This window comes from Arvicola amphibius, chromosome 1 (genome assembly GCF_903992535.2).
Source record: "Arvicola amphibius chromosome 1, mArvAmp1.2, whole genome shotgun sequence".
Taxonomy (NCBI): Eukaryota; Metazoa; Chordata; class Mammalia; order Rodentia; family Cricetidae; genus Arvicola; species Arvicola amphibius.
Window position 1 is genome coordinate 47,800,879 of NC_052047.1, and position 23,037 is coordinate 47,823,915.

At 44.7% G+C, this 23,037-nt stretch overlaps 1 long non-coding RNA gene across 1 annotated transcript; it reads right to left on the minus strand.

Moving 5' to 3' along the window:
* Window positions 1-20,382: 20,382 nt before the first annotated feature.
* Window positions 20,383-23,037, minus strand: LOC119810065. Its single transcript, XR_005284710.1, has 2 exons — window positions 22,886-23,037; window positions 20,383-22,246 (listed from the first exon to the last, which is right to left on the minus strand). It is a non-coding gene; the product is annotated as an uncharacterized LOC119810065 (long non-coding RNA).

Consider the following 23,037-nt stretch of genomic DNA (forward strand, 5'->3'; position numbering starts at 1 on the left):
CAAGTTCCAATTGTCTCAGTAAAGCCAAGTTTCACTTCGGTGGTACTGGTCTCTTGTTCACCACACTTAACTCTTCAACTCCAAATGACCAAAACCCACAGAGTCTTCATTTAAATAAATCATACCAATGGTCCTGATAAGGTCTTTGCTTCCCTCTGAAGCCTCAAGGCAAGCTCCCGTCATTTGCGCTACTCAGATTTTTATTTTCCGTGTTCCCACAGAACAGCCCATTGGGTTTTGCCTCATGCATTTGCCAACCCAAAGTTCCAACACTTCCACAATCCTCCAGAATACAGCATGGTCAAGAACGGCAGAACAGTAACCCACTCTTCGGTACCATCCCATGTCCTGAGTTGTTCCCTATGCCTGTGAAACAAGCCAACAGCTTGCAGGGGGAAGGGTTTGTTTGACTTAAGTGTCCCAATCACAATCCATCGTTGAGGGAGATTAGGACAGTAACTGAATCGGGAACTGAAGCAGAACCACAGGAGAATGTTGCTTACCTGCCTGCTCAGGTTCTTGTTCAGATAACCCAGGACCACCTCTCCAGGGGTGACATCACCCACAGAGGGCAGGGCCTTCACACATCAAACACTAACCAAGAAAATGCCTCGCAGACCTTTACCTACAGGCAGTGACGGAAGAATTTTGTTCATTAAGGTTCCCTCTTTCCAGATGTCCCTATCTTTTGACAAGAAGACACCCCCTCCAATAAAAACAGACTGAACAGCACACATCAGGTTCTATGGGATAGTGGGAGAAAGAAGGCTGACTGACTAATACTATCTATGTATTTTCTTTCTTTCTGTGGTTTCAAGGATCTAATCTGGGCCCTTGTGCATGCAAAACACATACTTTACCACTGTACTGCATCCCCAGCCCATAATTTCAGAAAGTCTGGTCAAGGGTACATTCCTACCTTGCCACTGAGAGGTCTGCAAGTGTGTCCCAGTGGGCATCATGGCCAACTGTGTAAATTAAGCACCTCTGAGCTGAGCGTGTAACTGGGACCCACAGCACTGCAAGGGTGGACAGCTCTTCATTATCTTAAAACGTTTTTTCCCAGCAGTCACAGCGTGGTTAATCAGCCCAGTATCATTGAAGACTTCATTAACAGCTCCTTATTAGAACTCAGCTTTTTATTAAAGCCAGGCTAGAAAGAAGAGGAAGTGGGTCAATGGCTTGCTGCACAAGAGTGATGACCTGAGCTCAATCTCTGGAGCACAATGTGGAAGGAGAGAATGGAATCCCAAGACTTGTCCTCTGACCTCCACATTTATGCCATGGCACATGTGGAATTCACACACACACACACACACACACACACACACACACACATACATCACACACACCACATACAAGCACACACTCATACACATGCTTGTACACTAATACTAACAAAATGCAAAAAAATGAAGGAAGAGAGAGAAGGATGGAAGGATGTGGGGATGAAGGATGTGAGGAAAGATGCATGGGAGAGAGGGAGAAAGGAGGAGACGGGAGGATGAGAAGGAAGATGAAAGGGAGGGAAGAAAGGAGGGAGGAGGGAAAGAAAGAAAGAGAGAGAGACAGAGAGAAAGAGAGGGAGGGAGAGGGAGGGAAAGAAGGAAGAAGGAAGGGAGAGAGAGTCAGAGGAAGGGAGGGAAAAAAGTAAAGAAGGAAGAAAGGAAAGGAGAGAGGGGAAGGAAGGGAAGAAGGAAAGAAAGGATGAAAGAAGAAAGACAGAAGGAGCCAGGCGGTGGTGGGGCACCCCTTTAATCCCAGCATTTGGGAGGCAGAGGCAGGGGGATCTTGAATTCAAGGCCAGCCTGGTCTATAAGAGCTAGTTCCAGGACAGGCTCAAAGCTACAGAGAAACCTTGTCTCGAACCCCTCCCCAAAAAAAAGACAGAAGGAAGGAAGAGAAGAAGGAACGAAGGAAAGATGGAAGGGAGGGATGGAGGGAAGGAGGGAAGGAGGGAGGGACGGAGGGAGGGAGGGAGGGAGATACTCAGAAATATCCATTGTTTAATTTAGTGATCCTAATTCCATGCAATTAAATACCATCACAGTATCTATTTTCCTTGTGTTTGTTATTAGTACAAGCAGCATGCTAATAGATGATTCCTCCACCTGTCTCTTTACAAAGTCATGCTATGAATTCTCAAGGTATACATACCAAAAAGTGCAATTCTTGCATTAGGGGGTGTGTGTGTGTGTTTGTGTGTTTGTGTTTGTGTTTTCTGCTTTATTACCACTTAACTCTCCGATGTGTAAAAACATTTTATGGTTTTGGCTTTTGTGTTTTGAGATAAGATCTCATTATTCATCCCAGGCTAGCCTTGAACTCTATATCTTGTGTCAGTCTCCTGAGTGTTAAGATCACAAGAGTGGACCATGACACCAGCTTCATAAAATCAACAGGAAGTCCCACCAGCAGGGAGGATTTTAGTATTTATCCTACTCTATCTACCCTCACAAGTACTGGGATGGACAGAATTCTGAGTCCTTTCCAGTCTAACAGAGTGCAGTGATGCACTCGCACATGTATGTGCATGCGTGTGCTGTGTAATCTAAAGGATGATGTTTGGTATTGTTCTCAATCACTCTCCATGTTGTTGTTGTTATTATTATTATTATTATTATTAGGTTTTTTAAGACAGGGTTTCTCTGTGTAACAGCCCTGGCTGTCCTGGAACTAGCTCTTGTAGACCAGGATAATCTTGAACTCACGGAGATCTGCCTGCCTCTGCCTCCCGAGTGCTGGGACTAAACGCATGTGCCACCACCACCTGGCCCTCTCCATCTTATTTTTTGAGTCAGGGTGTCTCATGGAACCTGGAACTCACCAGCTCAGCTAGACTGGCTGGCCAATGTCTCCCCAGTTTTCTGTGGATGCTGCGAATCCCAGTTCAGGTCCTCATGCAGCCCTTCATCCACTGAGCTGTCTCCCAAGTGCTAGAGGATGATGTTGACCTATTCTTTGGTAATTCCACAAACATGTCCGCAACCATTCCCCAATCTACCTCTTCCAAGACTGTCCCTTCCATTTTATATTCTTTGTTTATAGCCCACTGAAACCAATTAATGTTGTTGTCCATATGCGTGGAATCTATATCCACAGGAGCTTAAATTTACCATGAGCCAAACCCGTGACTAAAATGTACTTGGTTTCCCCCAATGTCCATCTATACCTGCATCTTCTTAGCTGGAGTTGGGGGTCACACAGGTCTCTCCTTTATTGAAGAATAAGTTTTTATGATCCTAAAATGTAGGCATAATTTTATTTCTCACCAGCCAGAGCCCAAATAACCACAAAGAGACTTATTATTAATTATAAATGATTGGCTGATAGCTTAGGCTTATTATTAAGTAGCTCTTACAATTTAAATTAACCTATATTTCTTATCTACATTACCACATGGCTCAGTACCTTTCTTCAACATGGCACGTTCATCTTACTTGAGTCTCCTGGTGACTCCATCCTCCTTCATTCCAGAGCTCTCTCCCTGTTTGCAAATCCCTTCTAACCTTTTCCTGCCTCTTATTGGCCATTTAGCTCTTTATTAAGCCAATGAGAACAATCATCTTCACAGTATACAGAAAGACTATTCCATAACACTAAAGTATCACTTTCTTTTTAATGAGGGAATCTCCAGGAAGATTCCAGGAGAGGAGGGGCACTTCAGAGAGCTGCTGTAGTTTGAATCTGAGATTTCCCTGAGGGCTCAAGTATGGGGCTCCTAGCTTCAGAGGGTTCTGATATTATCAATTTATTTACCCTTGATGAATTCATCAAATGACTGCATTATTGGGATTTGAGGTCTAGATGGGGGTGTGGGTTGCTGATGGCATTCCCTGGAAGGTTGTATCCTGTCATTCTCTGTTTACTGGCCATCATGAGCTAAGCAGCTTCTGCCACATGCAAGTGTTACCATGTTGTTTGGCTTTGCCTCAAGCTCCTAACAATGGGGCCAGGCAACCTTGGATTAAACTTTTGAAATCATGGACCAAAATCACTCCTTCCTCTTAAATTATTTCTCTTGGATATTTGACTATAGCAACAAAATGTCCAAACACAGCCACACTGTGCCATTGTATGAGCCATGTGTTTGTGAATCTCAATATTCATAACAACCCTATCTGTGGACTTCAATGCTCCTACTTTTTAAATGCAGAGAGGTGGCTCAAGGTTATGTCACAGGCTGGATAGAAAGCATGACACAGGCATGCTCTTACCTATCCCCAACCAACCTGTGTGTCTGTGGTCCTCACATACTTAGGGCTAGCGTCTCTTCCATGAAGATATGAAGAGAAGCTTGACCAATGCCATCCCTCTAATGCTAAATACGGACACACATGGAGCATAAAAGGGAAATGCCACCTTGAGGAGCACCTTTAAAAACACTCCAGATCAGCCCTGTCTGAACAGATCAATGAAGGTTAGAGAGGCTGTAGATAGATCTCTATCCTGGATCCAGGAGGGACCTGGAAGTCTAAGAGCTCTGCGGCCTGTCAATTATACACTGTACATGCAGTCAAGCCATGTGCAAGGCTCTTCCCCTGCACGCTGGGCTCCCAGAGCCTGCCATTCAGCTGCCATGAGACAGTTCATTTGGGTTCACAGGCTGAGACTGCAGCCCGTGCTGATGGGAAGGCAGGAGGATCAGGAAGCTGGTCACATTGCATCCGGTGACTGCTGGGGCTCAGCTTACTTTCTTTGATTCCCGCAGGGACCCCAGTACATAGGATGATATCAGGGTAGATATTTTCACCTTAGTTAGATCCACTCTCAAGTATGTCTCCTTTAAGTACCTAACAAAAACAATCCTGTACAATAAAAGAACTTCTAGAGGCATCACAATCCCTGACTTCAAACTCTACTGCAAAGCTACAGTACTGAAAACAGCCTAGTATTGGCATAAAAACAGACAGGAGGAGCAATGGAACTGAATCAAAGACACGGATATTAATCTACATACCCACAAATATGTGATTTTTGACAAAGAAGCAAAAAATATAAAATGTAAAAAAGAAAGAATATTTAACAAATAGTGCTTGTATAACTGGATATCAATAGGTAGAAGAATGAAAATAGATCCATAGCTATTGCCATGTACACAGCTCAAGTCCAAATGTATCAAAGACCTCGACATAAAGTCAGCCACACTGACGCTCATAGAAGAGAAAGAGAAAGTGGGAAAGTACACTTGAATGCATTGGCACAAGAGACCACTTCCTAAATATAACTCCAGTAGCATAGACACTGAGAGAAGCAATTAATAAATGGGACCTCCTGAAACTGAAAAGCTCTGTAAAGCAAAGGACACTGTCAACAAGACAAAACAGTAGCCTACCTAATGGGAAAAGATGTTTACCAACCCCACATTGGACAGAGGTCTGATCTCCAAAATATACAAAGAACTCTAGAAATTTGTCATCAAAAGAACAAATAATCCAATTTTTAAAAATGGAGTACAAGCCTAAACAGAGAACTCTTAACAGAGGAATCTAAAGTGGCTGAAAGACATTTAAGGAAATGCTCAACCTTCTTAGTCATCAGAGAAATGCAAATCAAAACAACCCTGAGATTCCATTTTACACCTGAAAGAATGGCCAAGATCAAAAACACTGATGACAACTTATGTTGGAGAGGTTGTGGGGAAAAGGGAACACTTCTGCATTACTGGTGGGAATGCAAGCTGTTACAGCCTCTTTGGATATCAGTGTGGAGATTTCTCATAAAATTAGGAAACAACCTTCCTCAAAACCCAGCAATACCACTTTTGGGTATATATCCAAAGGATGCTCAATCATGCTACAAGGACATGTGCTCAACTATGTTCATAGCAGCTTTGTTTGTCATATCCAGAACCTGGAACTAACCTAAATGCCTCACGACCGAAGAATGGATAAGGAAAATGTGGTACATTTATACAATGGAGTACTACACAGCAGAAAAAAATAACAACAGCTTGAATTTTGCAGGAAAATGAATGGAGCTAGAAAACATTATTTTGAGTGAGGTAACCCAGACACAGAAAGACAATTATCGGGCTGGAGAGATGGCTCAGAGGTTAAGAGCACTGGCTGCTCTCCCAGAGGTCCTGAGTTCAATTCCCAGCAACCACATGGTGGCTCACAACCATCTGTAATGAGATCTGGTGCCATCTTCTGGCCTACAGGCATATATGGAAGCAGAACAGTGTGTACATAATAAATAAATAAATCTTAAAAAAATAAAAAATAAATACTGATGCCGGGCGGTGGTGGCGCACGCCTTTAATCCCAGCACTCGGGAGGCAGAGGCAGGCGGATCTCTGTGAGTTCGAGACCAGCCTGGTCTACAAGAGCTAGCTCCAGGACAGGCTCTAAAGCTGCAGAGAAACCCTGTCTCAAAAAAACCAAAAAAAAAAAAAGAAAGACAATTATCACATGTACTCACTCATAAGTGTTTTTAAACATAAAGCAAAGAAAACCAGCTTACAAATCACAATCCCAGAGAACCTAGACAACAACGAGAACTCTAAGAGAGACATACATTGATCTAATCTAAATGGGAAGTAGAAAAAGACAAGCTCTCCTGAGTAAATTGGAAGCATAGGGACCTTGAGAGAGGGTTGAAGGGGAAGGGAGAGGCAGGGAGGGGAGTAGAGAAAAAAGTTGAGCTCAATAAAAATCAATTTTAAAAAAAGAAAAATCAAAACAAGTAAATAAGCACAACAAAACAAAAAATATCCATATTGTGAACCCTAAGCCTGTCTAGATAAAGTACTCAGTCATATTGGCTCTTCTCTAATCGATTGGAGGCCTGTACACTATTACTGTTTAATTTCAGTTTAATTGGCTGAACTATAAATAGGCAGCAGAAGCTCCAGATTTAATTTGTTGGGTCTGTTTGGGACTTATTTATATTTTCGTATTTTAATGAGGGTAGCTTGTGTTTCTGCTGACACTCTGTAGAATACAATGTGTGGCAGGGCTCAGATTGTGTTCTTATATTTTGTTTTGTTTGCGCTTTTGGTTTTTTAAGACAGGATCTCTAGGGACTGGAGAGATGACTCAGTGGTTAAGAACACTGACTGCTCTTCCTAGGATCTGGGTTCAATTCCCATCACCCACATGGCAGCTCATACATGTCTATAACTACAATTCCAAGGCTTCTGGAATCCTCACACAGACATACACGCAAGCAAAACACCAATGAATGTAAAATAAAAATAATTAAAAGAGAGGGGAGGGATCTCTTTCTATAGCCCAGGTTGGCCTGGAACTCACTATGTTTACCATGCTGTCCTGATCTGTGGGACATCTTGCTTGACCTTGTACACACTGGGATTATAGACTTGGATTAACTATGGAATGTTAGAGATGCACTAACTTGCTTATCTATAGCGATAACCTCACTGTGCACATAAATATCAAATGTATTATGTGCAGCCAGTACAGCAACTCACACTTATAATCCTAGTAGTGGGGAGGCTAAAACAAGAGGACCCAAAGTTTGAGACCGGCTTGGAGCATCCCTTTCATCTTCTTCTACTTCTTAGAAATCTGCCTTAAATACGGAATATATTACTATAGACGTTTCCTAAAATATATGCATTTACACAGATTAAAAAGGAAGTCTGGGGGCTGGACAGATGGCTCAGCTGTTAAGAACACTGGTTGTTTTCCTAGAGGACCCAGGTTCAATTCCCAGCACCCACATGGCAGCTCATACCCATCTGTAACTCCAGTTCCAGGGGATCTGACTCCTTCACACAGACATACATGCAGGCAAAACACCAATGCACTTAAGATAAAAGTATATTCTTTAAAAAGAAAAGAAATCGCCTTAAGCAAGAGTATTAGCTTATTTATGTCTCTATTTCCATACCTGGAAAGCAGAGACAAGAATGTCTAATAGGCTACCACAAAAAGGTGTATACAGTAAAATGTCTGCTTGGATAATATTTACATTCTGAAGTATTAGAAAACAAATAAAAGACATAAGCTCTCCAAGTGATGGGAAATCGTTTCACCTCCCCGTCACATGCATGAGCTCCACCTATTGAATATGGATATTGTCATATGGTTTGCACCATGCAGTAGACTTCTGCATTTTGTGCCTCAAATCATTTTAGCAGTGCCACTCAGCCTATCTTTGATACGGCACCAACCGAACATTGCAGTAAGTCCTGCAGCTCTGGAAACGCCCTCCTGTGTCTTCTGCCGTGATGAGCAGCCCATCCCGGCTAACTTCCCTGTCTGACCAAGAGAGGCGATACCAACTTTTCTCCACTTGTCCGTGCCTACTCCAGAGAGGCTGGCCTGGTTTACCAAACAAGTTCCAGGACAGTCAGGACTACACAGAGAAACACCGTCTGGAAGAACTAAAACAAACAAAAACAAATATATAAATCTCAAAATGGATCAAACACTCTGAATGTAAAAGTTAAAGCCACTGAAGTCTAGCAGAAATGTGGGGTAAATTCTTACGACCTTGGACCTGGTGATGGATTTCAAGTTCTGCCATCAAAGCATGCACAGCAAAAGAAAAAGAAATCGGTTCACCTCATCAGATTTGAAGACATCTGTGCATCAAAAGACATTCCCAAGCTAGGTGTGGTGCTACACTTCTGTGAGCCCAGCACTTGAAAGGCTGAGGCAGAATGATTACCATGAGTTCAAGACCAGCCCGGGAAACATAGGAAGTATCAGAGCTAAGACATTTTCAAAAAGAAAAAAAAAATGTGAACCAGAACTGAAAAGACCTCAATGGAGTGACCAGACGGCCTACAGACGGGAGAACATGCTTACAGATGATGGCGGTTTGAATGAGGCGCCTGCCATAAGTCTGGCATTTCAATACCCACTTGGTGGCTGTTAGTGGAGGAGTAGGAAGGATGGCTTTCCTGGAAGAAGTATATTACTTCAGCTGGGGGTGGGGTGGGATTGTGCTGTGTCAAAGACACGTACCACTTTGACTTAGCTCAAGTTTGTGGATAGAGATGTGAGCTCTCAGCTGCCTGCTACTGCTTCTTCACCATCAGGGAATATTATCCCACCGGAACTATAACTCCAAAATAAACTCTGTAAGTCATCTTCGTCATCTTGGGTTTTTTTTTTTTTTATCACAGCAATAGAAAAGTAACTGTCTATCTGTGTATATCTGGTCAGGGTTTAGTATCTTAAAATCCTGCAGACTGGGACTTGTATTGAGGACTCCATCACAAGTCTGAACTGTGATCTTTTCATGAGCGAGCAACATCCAATATAATAATTTCACAAAGCTGGCAGTGTTGTAGGGTATTCATGAGAGAAGACTGCGCAGACATGGGTTTAAGTCAATAGAAAGTCTTTATTAGCTGACTGGCATCTACACTGGGTGTTCAGGATCCTTGCGTAGTCCTGAGCCTTTCTCAGGGAACAAAACCATGTTCTGGGTTGACATAATTCAGTTAACAAGAACAATTATCCTGGAACAGAATTACAGAAGTAAAAAAAGCAAGGTTAGTACATTTAGAGACTGTTCCAGAACTATGGACTTGGATAGATTAGGTCTTTGTTTTCATTTTGGCTGGTGATACTGTCTACATGCTTGAGTTTTACGACCTTGAACAGACTCCATTCAGGAGTCTGTTGTGCTACAGCCTGGAAGCCTACTAAGGTCTGGGGGCCTGGTGCAGGGAAGGCAGGAAGATGACCACCTGAGTAAACAGTCAACCCTTCATTGTATACTTGCTATATTAGGGGTATTTGATGCATTTTAATCTATGATATTTTTAATTTATGATGGTTTAATCTGGACATAGCCCCATTCTAAGTCAAGGAATTCTGTCTAGAGAACTTTCACAACTCAACAAAAATCATAACCTAGTGTTGTTGAATGTCCCAACCAAAATTCACATTGCAAATGAATTGCACTGTAGGTATTAAAAGTTGCCACCTTTAAGGGGTGATTACGTCATGGGGACTCTGCCTTTGTGAGCTGATTAGTGTTACTATTCAGAGTGGGTTAGAGTTGCAGGAACAGGCTCCTAATAAAGGGCGTTCAGTTCCCGTCCTCTCTCTGACTCTTCTGTGTAGTTTTGTACGTCATCAGCTCCAATCATGTCATCACACAGAACAAAGGCCATCCACAGATTTGGTGCCAATTCTCAGATTTCCACGCTTCCAAAACCATTAACAAATCCTGTGTTATTGTAATGACCTACTCTGTGCTTTTTGCTGTAGCAACGAAACAGATAAAGATACAAATCAATCCAAGAGAGAGAGAGAGAGAAGTAGGCGCAGGACTAGAATAGACATTTCTCCAAAGAAGATACGCAAAGGGACATCTAGGAGAATTCAACATCATTAGTTAACCACAGTGAGCTGTGACTTCCTAAACCATTAGGATCATGCTAAAGAAGAGAACGAAACAGAAAGAACAAGTAGGAACTGAGGATGTAGCTCAGGGGTGGAGCACTTGCCTAGCCTACTTAAGGCTGTGAGTCGGTTTCTAGAATCACAAACACAAACGTCAGGTGCTGTTGAGCATGTTGAGAAATATTACCAGTGGGACTGTGAGGTGGCTCAAATTCTGAGAAAAGCAGCTTAGTGATGCCTCTAAAAATCTTTATGTAGAACTGACACCTGATGCCACAGTCCCCTTTCTAGGCGTGAGCTCCGAAGAACAGGAACACAAACAGGTACAAGTCCATGCGTGCTCATCTCTGCGACACACGAGAGGTAGAGACGACCCAAGTACCCATCAACTGATGAATGGGTAAGCAAGCTGTGCTTTACATACACAGTGAAGTATTTCTCCCATCCTAAAGAGAGGCCATGATGCGGAGAAACTTACAACTCCACTAAGAACAGAAACAACCACAAAAACCATACTTGGAGCTAGGCCTGGTGACTCACACCCATAATCCTAGCTGTCAGGAAGCTGAAGCAGGAGGATTACTGTAAATCTGAGGCCAAGTTGGGCTACATAGTAAATTCTAAGCCAGGCTTAGCTACAGAGTGAGAGCCTGTCTTTAAAAGAAATTCCATATGTGATTCCATTATATATAGTGTCCTGAATAGATCTATCTAGAGCCAGAACACGGATTGGTGGGTCCCAATGTCTAGGGTGGGTTTTTACAGGAGGAAACTGCTTCAAAAGTAAAGGAAATATTTTTAAGTTAGATAAAAGTGGCAACTGTGCAATATTATGAATAAAATAAATGCCTATGAATTCTTCACTCTACAATAGTTTGTCATAAGAATTTCACCTCAGGGGCCTGGAGTGTTGGTGCATCAGCTAAGATCACTGGTTGCAAACTCCAGTTTCCATTCCCAGCACCCACATGGCAGCTTATAGCTGTCCGTGACTCCATTTCCAGGGGACCCAATGAATACTCCACCTGTACTCATAAAATGAAAAATAAATCATTAAAAAAATCATTGAAAAAATCCACCTCAATAGATTTTTTTTGTTTGTTTTTGCTAAATAAGGAGAGGGTCAAGGGTGCTCTTCAACAAATAAATATCCCAGCAGGGGTAGAGTTGGACCTGCTTTCTATTTTGTTTTGTTTTATTGGATTTTGAGCCCAGTGTTTAGATCCACTCATGGTAAAGGGGACACAATCCTTCATGGCAGGGAAGGAACAGTGGCAGAAGCAAGGGGAGGCAGCTCATGAATCTGCAGTCAGAGGTTGAGAGACTTGAGAGCTGTCCCCTTTGGTGATGCCTAGAACCCCAGCCCAGGGAAGTGCTGTCTTTCACGATTGACGTGAATCTTCCAGCCTCAATTAGCTGAAACCAGACAACTCCTCACAGACATGCCAGAGTTCTGTCTGCAGGTGATTTTAGATTCTGTGGAGTGGTTGGAGAGGACACCACACGTAGGATTTAGTATCCTTATCACTTCCCCAAGACCTTGCTCCATTCCTATTACACTTCCTCCATTCCTATTACAATTATAAAAATTAGCAGCCATTTGTGAAACAAAACCAAGCCAGACTAAGTAAACTGGGGAGTGACCTTCTATTTGCCTGACAGCTCTACAGCCTCTGTCTCACATCTGGAGAAACAGGCTCTCCAAGGCTAAAATAACTTGCTCACAGAATTCAATTTGGAGCCCACAATTTTCTCTTCTTCCCAACTACTGAGGCCCACTCCATGAGATGCTTTCTTTCTGGGGCAAGCTAGTTGGCATCGAGATGGGATGCGAGGTGAAGGAAAAGGGAGGAACCACAGGACAAAGGGAAAGACCCCGGGTGTTAAATGCCTGCTGGCTGCTGTTCCTAACACTGCTGACTTTATCACTGGTCCCATCCGCATCCTTTATTTCTTTCATGATACATTAATCCCAAGTAGCAAAGTGGGACCAACCTGATGTGGTGTCTCCTCGCTACATTACCTCACTGATTTGAAAGGAGTTCCAAGACATTGGACAGGACAGATGCGCGGCAAGTCTGAGACCTTTTCCTGTCCTCTAGCTTCATCTCGCTCCCATCCTGTGCCCCTCCCATAACTCACACTGAAAATGCAGTAGCGTCTAGTATGTTTGCTCGTGCAGCAACCTCCCCTTCATCACATTCCAAATTAGACCTCATTTCCCATCATTCCACTCACACGGGATGCAAAGGGTTCGAGCTGGAGTGTCCACCTGTCCCAACTCTGGAAATGACATCTCTGTCCAATAGCAGCCCAGAACCCCAAGGATCCTACAACAACCTATGGCTGATAACCCATCAAAGAAATAAATGACTCCCACCAAGTTACACACCTTTCAGTGACTTTAGACAGGGTCAACCAAGGGCTGAACTGAGGGACATCTCCCTTAGCAAAGCCTGTGCTGGAGAGGAAAGTATAGGGTCCTGTGTGTGTTTGTTTTCACACTGGAAGATGTTATTGGCCAACCCATGCTGCTGGGACTGGATGCAGGTCTCTGCCCCTTGACAGTCCTATTGTGTGAGCACTCAGGACATTGATGCTCGTCCTTTGGCTAAGTCAGCAGAAACTTTCATTGCCCCAGGACTCTCTTGCCCTGTCCTTGGAGTAGCAGAGCATCTAAGAGAAACACACTTATTTGTCTGGTTTTCGCCCATAACAGAAGCCTAATTCTCTGTTCAAGGACCTCTCCAACTAGAGGCAGCTGGAGCAGGGCTTAACTTCAGTTCTCGGCTGGAGTCTATACTCACCTCCACAGTTAGGCTGTTAGTGAGTAAAGACTTTGCACCATGGCATGTGCCCTGCTGAGTGTCCTTGGGCTGAGATTAGGATGAGGTGGAGAGGATCAAGTGCTCAGAACCAAAGGAAGTGATTGCAAGGTCCTGGGATGGACTTCCGTCTTCCAGCTTTGCTCCTCGCTGCCTCTCTCCAGTTTCACCTTTAGCTTTCCTCCATTCTGTGGGCTCAGGAGTCCGCACCTGCCCATTACACGCACTGTAGGTCGGACTGGCTCCCACCCACCCCCCTTCCCAAGAGGTGGCCAATAAATGGTAGGAGGCCAGTTTATTCGTCTGTGAAGAGCCGGGAATGTGTTTAGTCATCAAATCCCCCGAAGCACTGCTTAGAGCTTAGCATGTTCTCTCCCACACAAAGCATCTGGGAGCCAGGCCATTATCAGAGCAGCTGAGCATGGAGTCACTCGGTCACGGGATCCAGATAGTTCATCTCCACCATAGGGGTTTCAGAATTGGTCCTGGGGTCAAGTCTTCTCTCTCCTGGCCTCACTGGAAGTATGCTGATGAACAGCCTCTGTGACAAACCATATGCACATGTTCTGGCAACATAAGTAACAAGGTCACTTCTTTTTTTAAGCTTTATGTATTTATTATGAATACAACATTCTACCTCCTTGTATGCCTGAAGGGGGCATCAGATCTCATTATAGATGGCTGAGAGTCACCATGTGGTTTTGGGAATTGAACTCAGGATCTCTAGAAGAACAGAAAGTGCTCCTAACCTCTGAGCCATCTCTCCAGCCCCACAGGGTCACTAATAATGCAGTAATTTTTGTTGGTTTTATAGGTGCCTTCTGAGTGCCTGAATTAGCCTGTTTTGATTTCATTTTGTTTTGCTCTGGAAGCTTCCTCAAGTGGAAGTCATGTTCCATTACTTTCAAGGAGATGTCACATTGATAGCCCTCAACTCAACATGGGGAATGGGACACCAGAAAAGCAGATCTCAGAGGTCACATTCAAGAGGTTGGCTTCTGGCCAGTTATGATGGCATACACATTTAATTCCAGCCCTTTGGAGGCCGAAGCAGGTGGCTCTCTGTGAATTCAAGGCCAGCCTGGTCTCTTCTATGAAACAACAACAACAACAAGTTTGATTTCTACCTCACCAACATTATTAAAGAATTGTGGTGGGCTGAGATGGCTCGGTGGGTAAATTCTTGCCGTGCAAACATGAGGACCAGAGTCTAAATCCCCAGAACCCATGGGAAAAAGCTAGACAATGTGGTAGCTGCCTGTAATCTCAACCCAACAGACAGAGAATAGGGATCCCTGGATTGGTTATCTAGACAAGCTGAATTGGGCTCCTATGTATTCAGATAGACTCTACCTCAATAAATAAAGTAGAAAGCAATTGAGGAAGACACCTTATGTCAACACTGTTTTTTACATGCATGCATACATATACATATATACACATGAGCACAGATATACATATGCATGTATATAACACACACAAAGAACTGTAACGGAGAAAATGTCATAGTCAAACTTTTACAAAAGGGTTTTGCTGCCAACATGAAGGATTACGGAACAAAGGAAATAAATTTAAAATAAGTCTGTGAATTCATTGCTAAGTCTGCCCTTGAGGGGTGGAGTCTGATTTTCTTCTCTCTGACAGCCATGTTCTGAGATCCTCACTCATGTGGAGAGAGCTCAAGAAGCATTCTAGCCAAACCAGGTGGTGGTGGTGCATGTTTCTAATCCCAGTATTCAGGAGGCAGAGACAGGCAGATCTCTGTGAATTGGAGGCCAGCCTGGTCTACAGAATGAGTTTCAGGACAGTCAGAGCTCACAAAGAAGCCCTGCCTTAAAAGAGGACAAAGAAGAAGAAGAGAATGAAAGAGGAGGAGGAATTATTTTTTCTTTTCTTATTGTTTTATTGAACTATAAGTTTTTATCCAGTCCCCTCTCTTTCTCCCTTCTCCCCTTCTACTGTCTCCTGTGACCCCCAAGCTCCCAGTTTACTCGGAAGATCTTGTCATTTCCAGCTTCCTATGTAGATCCATTTATGTCTCTCTTAGGGTCCTCTTTGCTGTCTAGTTTCTCTGGGGTTGTAGCCTGTAGGCTAGTTTTTCTTTGCTTTATATCTAAAAGTCACTTATAAGTGAATACATATTATATTTATCTTTCTGGGTCTGGGTTACCTCACTCAATATGGTTTTTTATAGATCCATCCATTTGCCAGCAAATTGCAAGGTGTCATTATTTTTTAGGGCTGTGAGGTACTCCATTGTGTAAATGTACCACATTTTCCTTATCCAGTCTTCAGTTGAGGGGCATCTACCTTGTTTCCAGGTTATGGTTATTACAGATAATGCTGCTATGAACAAAGCTGAGCACAAGTCCTTGTGGTATGATTGAGCTTCCTTTGGATATATACCCAACAGCGGTACTGCTGGGTCTTGAAGTAGATTGTTTCCTAATTTTCTGATTTCCAAAAAAGGAGAAATTGTTCTAGCTGATAACAACATCACATGGAAATAAAGAAGGGATGTCACCTCTCAAGCCAGCATATGGCAACTGTTGCTTGAGAGACTTGGTGAGAAGCATCTCACCGAACCCCGCTGTCATGAATCAAACTGTGTTTCCACAGAAAGATCTGTTGAGTCTGTACTAGCTGCTTCACTACTGCTGTGATGATCGCCAAGACCCAGGCAACTTATAGAAAAAAGAATTTGCTTGGGGCTTATGGTTCTGAAGGGCTAGAGTCCACGGTGGCAGGTGGAGGCAGCTGGCATCAGCGAGCTGGGGCAGAAGCTGAGAGGTGAAGGCTTACATCTCAAACCACCAGGAGGAAACAGAAAGAGCTAACTGAATATGACATGCATTTTTTGAAACCTCAAAGCATACCTCCAATGACATAGTTCCTCCAGCAAGGTCACACCTTCTATTTTTTTTTCTTTTTTAATTTATTTTTATTTTAAGTGCATTGTTTGGCCTGCATGTATGCCTGTGTGCAGGTGTTTGATCCCCTGGAATTGGAGTTGCACATGGTTGTCAGTTGCCATGTGGGTGCTGGGAATTGAACCCTCATTCTCTGAGAGAGCAGCCAGTGCTCTTAACCAATGAGCCATCTCCCCAGCCCAAGGTCATACCCCCAATCCTCCCCAAAAGACCACCAACTGGATCCCAAGTATTCAAATGCCTAGTATTCTTAGGAGGCAGAGGCAGGTAAATCTTTGTGAGTTCAAGGCCAGCCTGATCAAGACAGCTAGGGCTACATAGAAAGATCCTGTCTCAAACAGAAAAACAAAACATTTCCAAAACTGTTTGCGGACATCAAGACATTACATTGAAACCGCCACAAGATCCTAACCTCCAGCCCCATAATGTATCTTAATTTGAAAACAGCATCTTTGCAGGGTGGTGGCAGTGCATGCCTTTAATCCCAACATGCTGGGAGACACAGGCAGGCGGATCTCTGAGAGTAAGTTTCAGGACAGTCAGGGGGTACACAGAGAAGTGTCTTCATGGAGGACAGTGAGTTAAATGACTTCCTTTGAGTGACCTGGATCATTATAACAAAGGGAAACTTGGATATGGGGACAGCAGGTACCAACGGAGATGCCATGAAGACAGCAAAAACGCCTTGTGCGTTGGGAGGAGGGTGCAATGCATTTACCCACGAAGGAATGTCAAAGGAAGGATTGCCACACAGATTCTTGTAGGAGCATGGCTCTTCTGAAATCTGCATGTCAGACCTTTATCCCAGCACCATTAGTTTCTGTGGTTTCAAGTCTCCCAAGTCGTAGTGTCCAAGTACGCACATAACACTGTTCATATGCGCACATATATGTGTATGAATGTGTATATACTTATGGCATTACGGAAAGCCAGACCAGAACTTTATGTATGAAGGCACAGCTAACCATGTAGCATTCGCACAGGGTGAACCCTGCTCCACAAACTGGCAGCATGTGGTCATCTGTGGATCAGTGACTTGCCTCAAAACGTGAGGGTCTATCATAGATGCCTCTTGCCAGTGAATGCTGGGCATGTAAGGGGGTCATGACTTGCATCCTGACCTCATAGGACGTCAGACCGAGAGAAACCGCACTCGAGATGTGTAGACCTGAGGTATCACAGGCCGCGATCTTCATGCACTTGAACTTAATGTTGGTGACAGGATCTTGAACTATAAACTAAGCCTGGTGCCATAGAAAGAGGGGGACAGAGGCCCTGAAAAGACCCAAGGGAGGAATGTAAATGATTTGTGATCATCGGTTGCCCTTTGGTGGTTTCAACAACACACCTGCGGATTTGTTGTCTATCAAACAGTAGATTCTATTTCCCACGACAGAATAGGGCTGTCTTCAGAGACCCTCTGCCATAGTGGCATTGGGGTGTGTCTGTTGTTGGGTGTGAAACACAGTCTTTCTGTGTTGCTCAGGCTGCCTTGGTTTGTTCTTCTCCTACCTCCACATCCCAAGTCCTGGGTTACAGATTGTGTCATGCTGTCACCAGGCCTGGACAGTGATGTGACTTCTGAAGCTAGGTCACAAAAGGTGATACAACCTCATGGATTTCTTGGGACATTTTTTATTATTCCCAGGTTCCTTCTGGTGAATTAGCCCAGGCCAGACCACAAGTTAACTGCAGCCTATGTGCGGAAACAGACCTGGAAAAGACCCCAACCCCAGCTACCATCCAGCTGCAAGGTTTTGCAAAGCCAACATTTTGCCAAGTCCAGCTCACTCCAGAATTCTGGGAGGTAAGAAGTGATTTTTTTTCTTGTTTATTTGTTTGTTGTTTGAGACAGGGTTTCTCTTTGCAGCCCTGACTATCCTGAAACTCATTCCGTAGACCAGGCTCGCCTCAAACTCAGAGATCCATCTGCCTCTGCCTCTGAGTGATGGGATTAAAGGTGTGCACCACCACTGCTGGGCCAGAAGAGATCATTTTAATGTGTTATTTTGAGCCTCTAGTTGTGATGTTTTAGGCAGCTGTCATGAAGGTGAAGAGGTACTGGCAGGCGTGAAGATATGAAAAACAGATATCATGGAATCTCATGAATATCAGACAATTAAGAAAGACATCCCTGGGCCAGAGAGAAGGCTCAGAGGTTAAGTGCATTGGTTGCCCTTCCAGAGGAACTGAGTTCCTTCCCTAGCACCCACATAACAACTCCAGTCCCAGGAGAATCTGATGCCCTCTTCTGGCCTATGCAGGTACCAGGGGAAGGGACTGCAAACAGCTTCTGAATCAGGTTTGTACCACCAAGCAGGTCCAGCTTATCTGATACAGTGCAAACAGAACAGGGTGCTCATTTCTACAGGAATGAACACCCTGGCCCACCTGGAAACCCATGTTAAACAACATGGAAATACAGAAGGAGGAATGAGAAAGCATGGGCCCTGGTACAGACAGCCGGAATCCCACCAGAGAGCGTGGGCACTGGTACAGACAGTGGGAATCCCACCAGAGAGCGTGGGCACTGCTACAGACAGCGGGAATCCCACCAGAGAGTGTGAACACTAGTATAGACATCGGGAATCCCACCAGAGAGTGTGGGCACTGGTACAGACAGTGGGAATCCCACCAGAGAGCGTGGTACAGACAGCGGGAATCCCACCAGAGAGCGTGGACACTAGCACAGACAGCAGGAATCCCACCAGAGAGCGTGGGCACTGGGACAGACAGTGGGAATCCCACTTGTCAGGAGCCACTCACAGTAACTACCCCAGAGCGTCGCTAGCCACACAGTGGATCATGTGATTCCCAGTCTAAAGCTCTTGCTTTCCCCCATGGACATCAGGCCAGAGTCCAAACCCTTCCACAAGAACAGGCATGCTCTTCTTTATCTTCATCTGGCTTCCCTCACTCGCTTCCCTCCCGGCACTGCCTCCGCAGGCAGATAGTTCTCTGAGTGTCCTAAGGTCCTCCTACCCTGGCCTGCTGACCTTCGGCCACCTCTCTGTCTTCCAGGAAAGTGCCACCTTTGTCCCCTCTAACTTGCCTGGCAGCTCAGGCCCCAGCACTGTCCTTTGCTGTCTCTTCCCTCCTGTTGTCCCTTCTGCGGCATCTGGGCTCCTCTCACCCATCTGTGCTTGCTTCCCTAATGAATAGAAGTGTGTGTCTGCCTTACAGGCACCCAGCCTGTAGGTGCTTTCAGTACTCCTCAGGCCTGTACTGATGCCCTCCGGGGAACATGAGACGTCATACATGGTACCTGATTGAACTTTCAAACTTCTAATAACTTGCCATGCATAGTTCACATGTCTCTGATCACACCACTCGAGAGGCTGAAACAGAAAAATTAAGATTGCACTCCAACCCTGACTTCACAAGTACTTTTGTTTAAAGTGATGTTGATGTAGAGGTTACAATAGCATTAATTAGGAGATAGAATTTGCAGTTTGTTCATTTGCTTTTATGGTACTAGGAATTGAACCTGGGACCCTGTGCATGCTAGGATCCATGTGAAAGTTGTCCTCTGACCTCCCAAACATGACAACACACACACACACACACACACACACACACACACACACACACACACACACACACTGCACATTTATATATAAAATGTAATAAAATATTTCTTTGGGGTTATATGAAAAAAAAATCTGTGGGGATAAGACATTGTCCCTGAGCAAGAATTTGAAAGGCAAGACACTAATATAAGAGGTTTGGTGGAAATTTCTAATTTCTCCAGCTATCCTGTGTAATAAACACTTCATTCATTTCCATTTCTAAAGACCCAGAGGTGAGAGAGTTCGTCTGAGTTGGCAGGACCAGGAAGTGGACTGTGCCGGTTATCAGTTATCTCTGCGTTGCTGTGATGAAATTCTGGAGACTATTAGCCTTACAAAGAGGAAAGATTAACGGATCTCAGCGTTAAGGAGGTTTGAGTCCAAAGTCTGGTGGCTGCTCGTGACAATGACACTCTTGGCAAGAGTGCAGCTAGGAGAAAACGGTGACATCCCCACTAGAGCAGAGTGCCAGAGGGGTCCAGACCCCTCGGAAAAGTCAAACCAAGCAGGCTCCATCCGTGACCCAGTACTGAAGGTACAGAGGTCGGAGAGCCCTGAAAGCCATTGGCCAGCCAGGATAACAGAACATTTGGGCTCCAGATTCAGTGAGAGACCTGTCTCAATACTAACACTAATATTAATACTACTAATAATAATATAGAGAACAATCAAGGAAGATACTGAACATCAACCTCTGTCCTCTACACACACAGAGAGCACACTAAAAGAAAATGTAATGAAATATTTATTTTAAGTTATAGGAGAAGCAGTATCTATGGAGGGAGATGAGGCATTGTCCTTGAGCAAGAAGAGCCTCCGGGGCAAAGCCCAGCTTTCCTATCGTCATTCTTCCTGGGGTCATTTGAGGCTTCCTGTTTGTTTTATTTTCTTACTAATGAAAAATAACATTCGCTCATTATGAAAAATCGTGTAAAAATGAGAGCACAAGCATATAAATGGGGAAATGAAAAATGACTTGTAATTTCACCACTGAGCAATGACTAGAAATCTTTTTATGTCATTATAACAAAAAGGAATAGTCTGTAGAGGCAAAGCAGTGAAAAGGGGAGAGGAAGAGAAGGAGGAGAGGAAGGGAAGAGAAAGGGGGAGGGAGGAGAGAAGGTGACAGGAGAGCAGTGGGGAGCAATGTTTGTAGGGAGAGAAAAATCACCCCAGTGCTCATGTCCAGGTCCAGCAGGGCAACTTTGAATTGAATTTTCCTGTGTGTGTATAGGGGTGCAATGCACTCATGTGAGTGTGAATGTGTGGGTGCCATGGTGGGTTTGCGAAGGTCAGAGGACTTTGGGGGAGTCGGTTCTCTCTACTGAGGGCTTCTGAGAAGCAAACTCAGGTCATCGGGGCCTGTGCAGCATGACCCAGTATCTTCTGGGTCATTTCCCCAGCCCACACCTGCAATTTTGAAGGAAGTCCAACCAGTCTGTGTAGTAAAGGGTGTGAGCGCCTCCCTTGGCCTGTATGTTAACTGATGTCCTTTATGGACATCTGCGATGCAGGGACTGTGAAGACTGGAGGTTGAGGACAGCAGGCATAGCACTTCGTTGAGAAGCTGTGGAGAAAGGCAGACTAGGAGGGACTTGGGTGATCACAGGTCTAGCAGACCAGCATGAGATTGAAGTTTTCTTTACGATCCTGTTGCCATCCCTAAGGCACTGTCGACTGTTGGGGATGCCCATGGCTTTAAATAGCTCAGGTATGGTGCTCTGAGGGTTGAAAGAAAGGACGATGTGGGATCAAGCTGGAATCTGATGACCAAGGAAGGCTGACAGGAAAACTGCAGTTCGAACTAGAAGTGACCAGTCACGACTAGCTCTTAAAAATCCTCAGTCGTTGAGGAGAGGGAACTATTGTTCCAGATAGGAGGTGGATCCTAAAGGAACTATCTAAAGATGGAAGCAACACTTGGGTGTCCACATATGTGCACACACAGCCACACACTTGCTCCCTCCCCTCCTTCACCCTCTGCTGTACCTAAGACAGTGGAAATGTGGGAGAAGCAGACTGTGGGTGGACTCTGTCTGTAGAGAGCTTGTTTAGCATGCTCGAGGCCCTGTCTTTGATCCCCTTCATGCACCGGGGATGGTGGTTACAGGCCTGCCATCCCCACACCTGGGAAGTAAAGCCAGATCAGCCTTAGAAATGTCAGACCCTGCCTCAAAAAGAAAATGCAATTGTGGAAATAAAAAGAGGTGGCCAGACATTTTTTTGCTTGTGCTAAGAATTCAGGTGTGTTACAATATCTGGCTAAGGGTCTGTTCTTTTCTGGACAGTCTGCGGCCCCAGAAGCTCAAGTGCGTGCTAGCTAGAACTGAGGACTTTAGCCAGTCGGAACAACCTGATCACGCAGCAGCATGCCCTCTGGTGACTTTTACAGCCGGGCAGTTATCACCAAGTTTCCGCTGGACTCAGTGGAGGAATTTGAACTTCGGAGTACTGACTGGAGGAGGAGGGGCAGCTCTGGATGGCTGAAAATGTAAGCTAAGGCAGATCGAGACCATACTGGAGCAGACGAGACTTCAGGAATCGGGCAGCTGTGATCCGGAAGGGGTACCGAAGGGGTCTTTGCAGGAAGACTTAAATAAAGCGAAAGAAACGTTGATCAGTATCGCGGTTGCTCAATTCAGTCCGTCACCGGAAGAAAGCCTTGGTCAGTTGGCTACCTCCGATTGGTGAAAAAGAGGTCTGCATTTCAATTTAATGAATTATTTGTGTGCATGTGTGTTTGCAATATGTAGGAAAGCAGAGTGGATAGGGGGGGGCCACTCACAGTGTGCAGGGAAGAGGGGCGAATATGCCATGGTGACATCACCATGACATCAGAAGACCACTTCTCTCCTTCCACCTTTCCCACACACGATTTTCAGGTCCCAGCACAGGGCTCCAGCCTGTGCCTCTACCAGCTGAGCCATCTCCCTAGGCCCCGTACAGGCATTTATAAGAAACAGCTCAAGGGCTAAGGTTGAGAACATGCTTACACATATGTACAGCCCCAAACTTGAACCTCAACACAGAGCAAACAAACACACTGAAGTTAATTTTTGCTCAACTTTGTGCAAATCAGCCTAGGTTTAGATGACTTCCCAAGCCCAACCAGCGTCATCTACTCAGGGATCCTCCAGACCCTGTTTCTATGTCATCCACTCCAACAACTCCCACTTTGATCATCCTCTCAGTACACTGGTAATATAATTAAATAATGCAGCGTTTCTCACCGTCACCACGTCTGGCGCACTCCCAGGAATGAAGTCATAGATGTTATCGTCCCTAGTGTTTGAGTTACATCCACAGGTGCGTTGGAACGTAAGGTCACAGAGCCATCATTATCTAAAATGTCACAGCCGTTGTGGGCCCGGCTGAGAGTGGC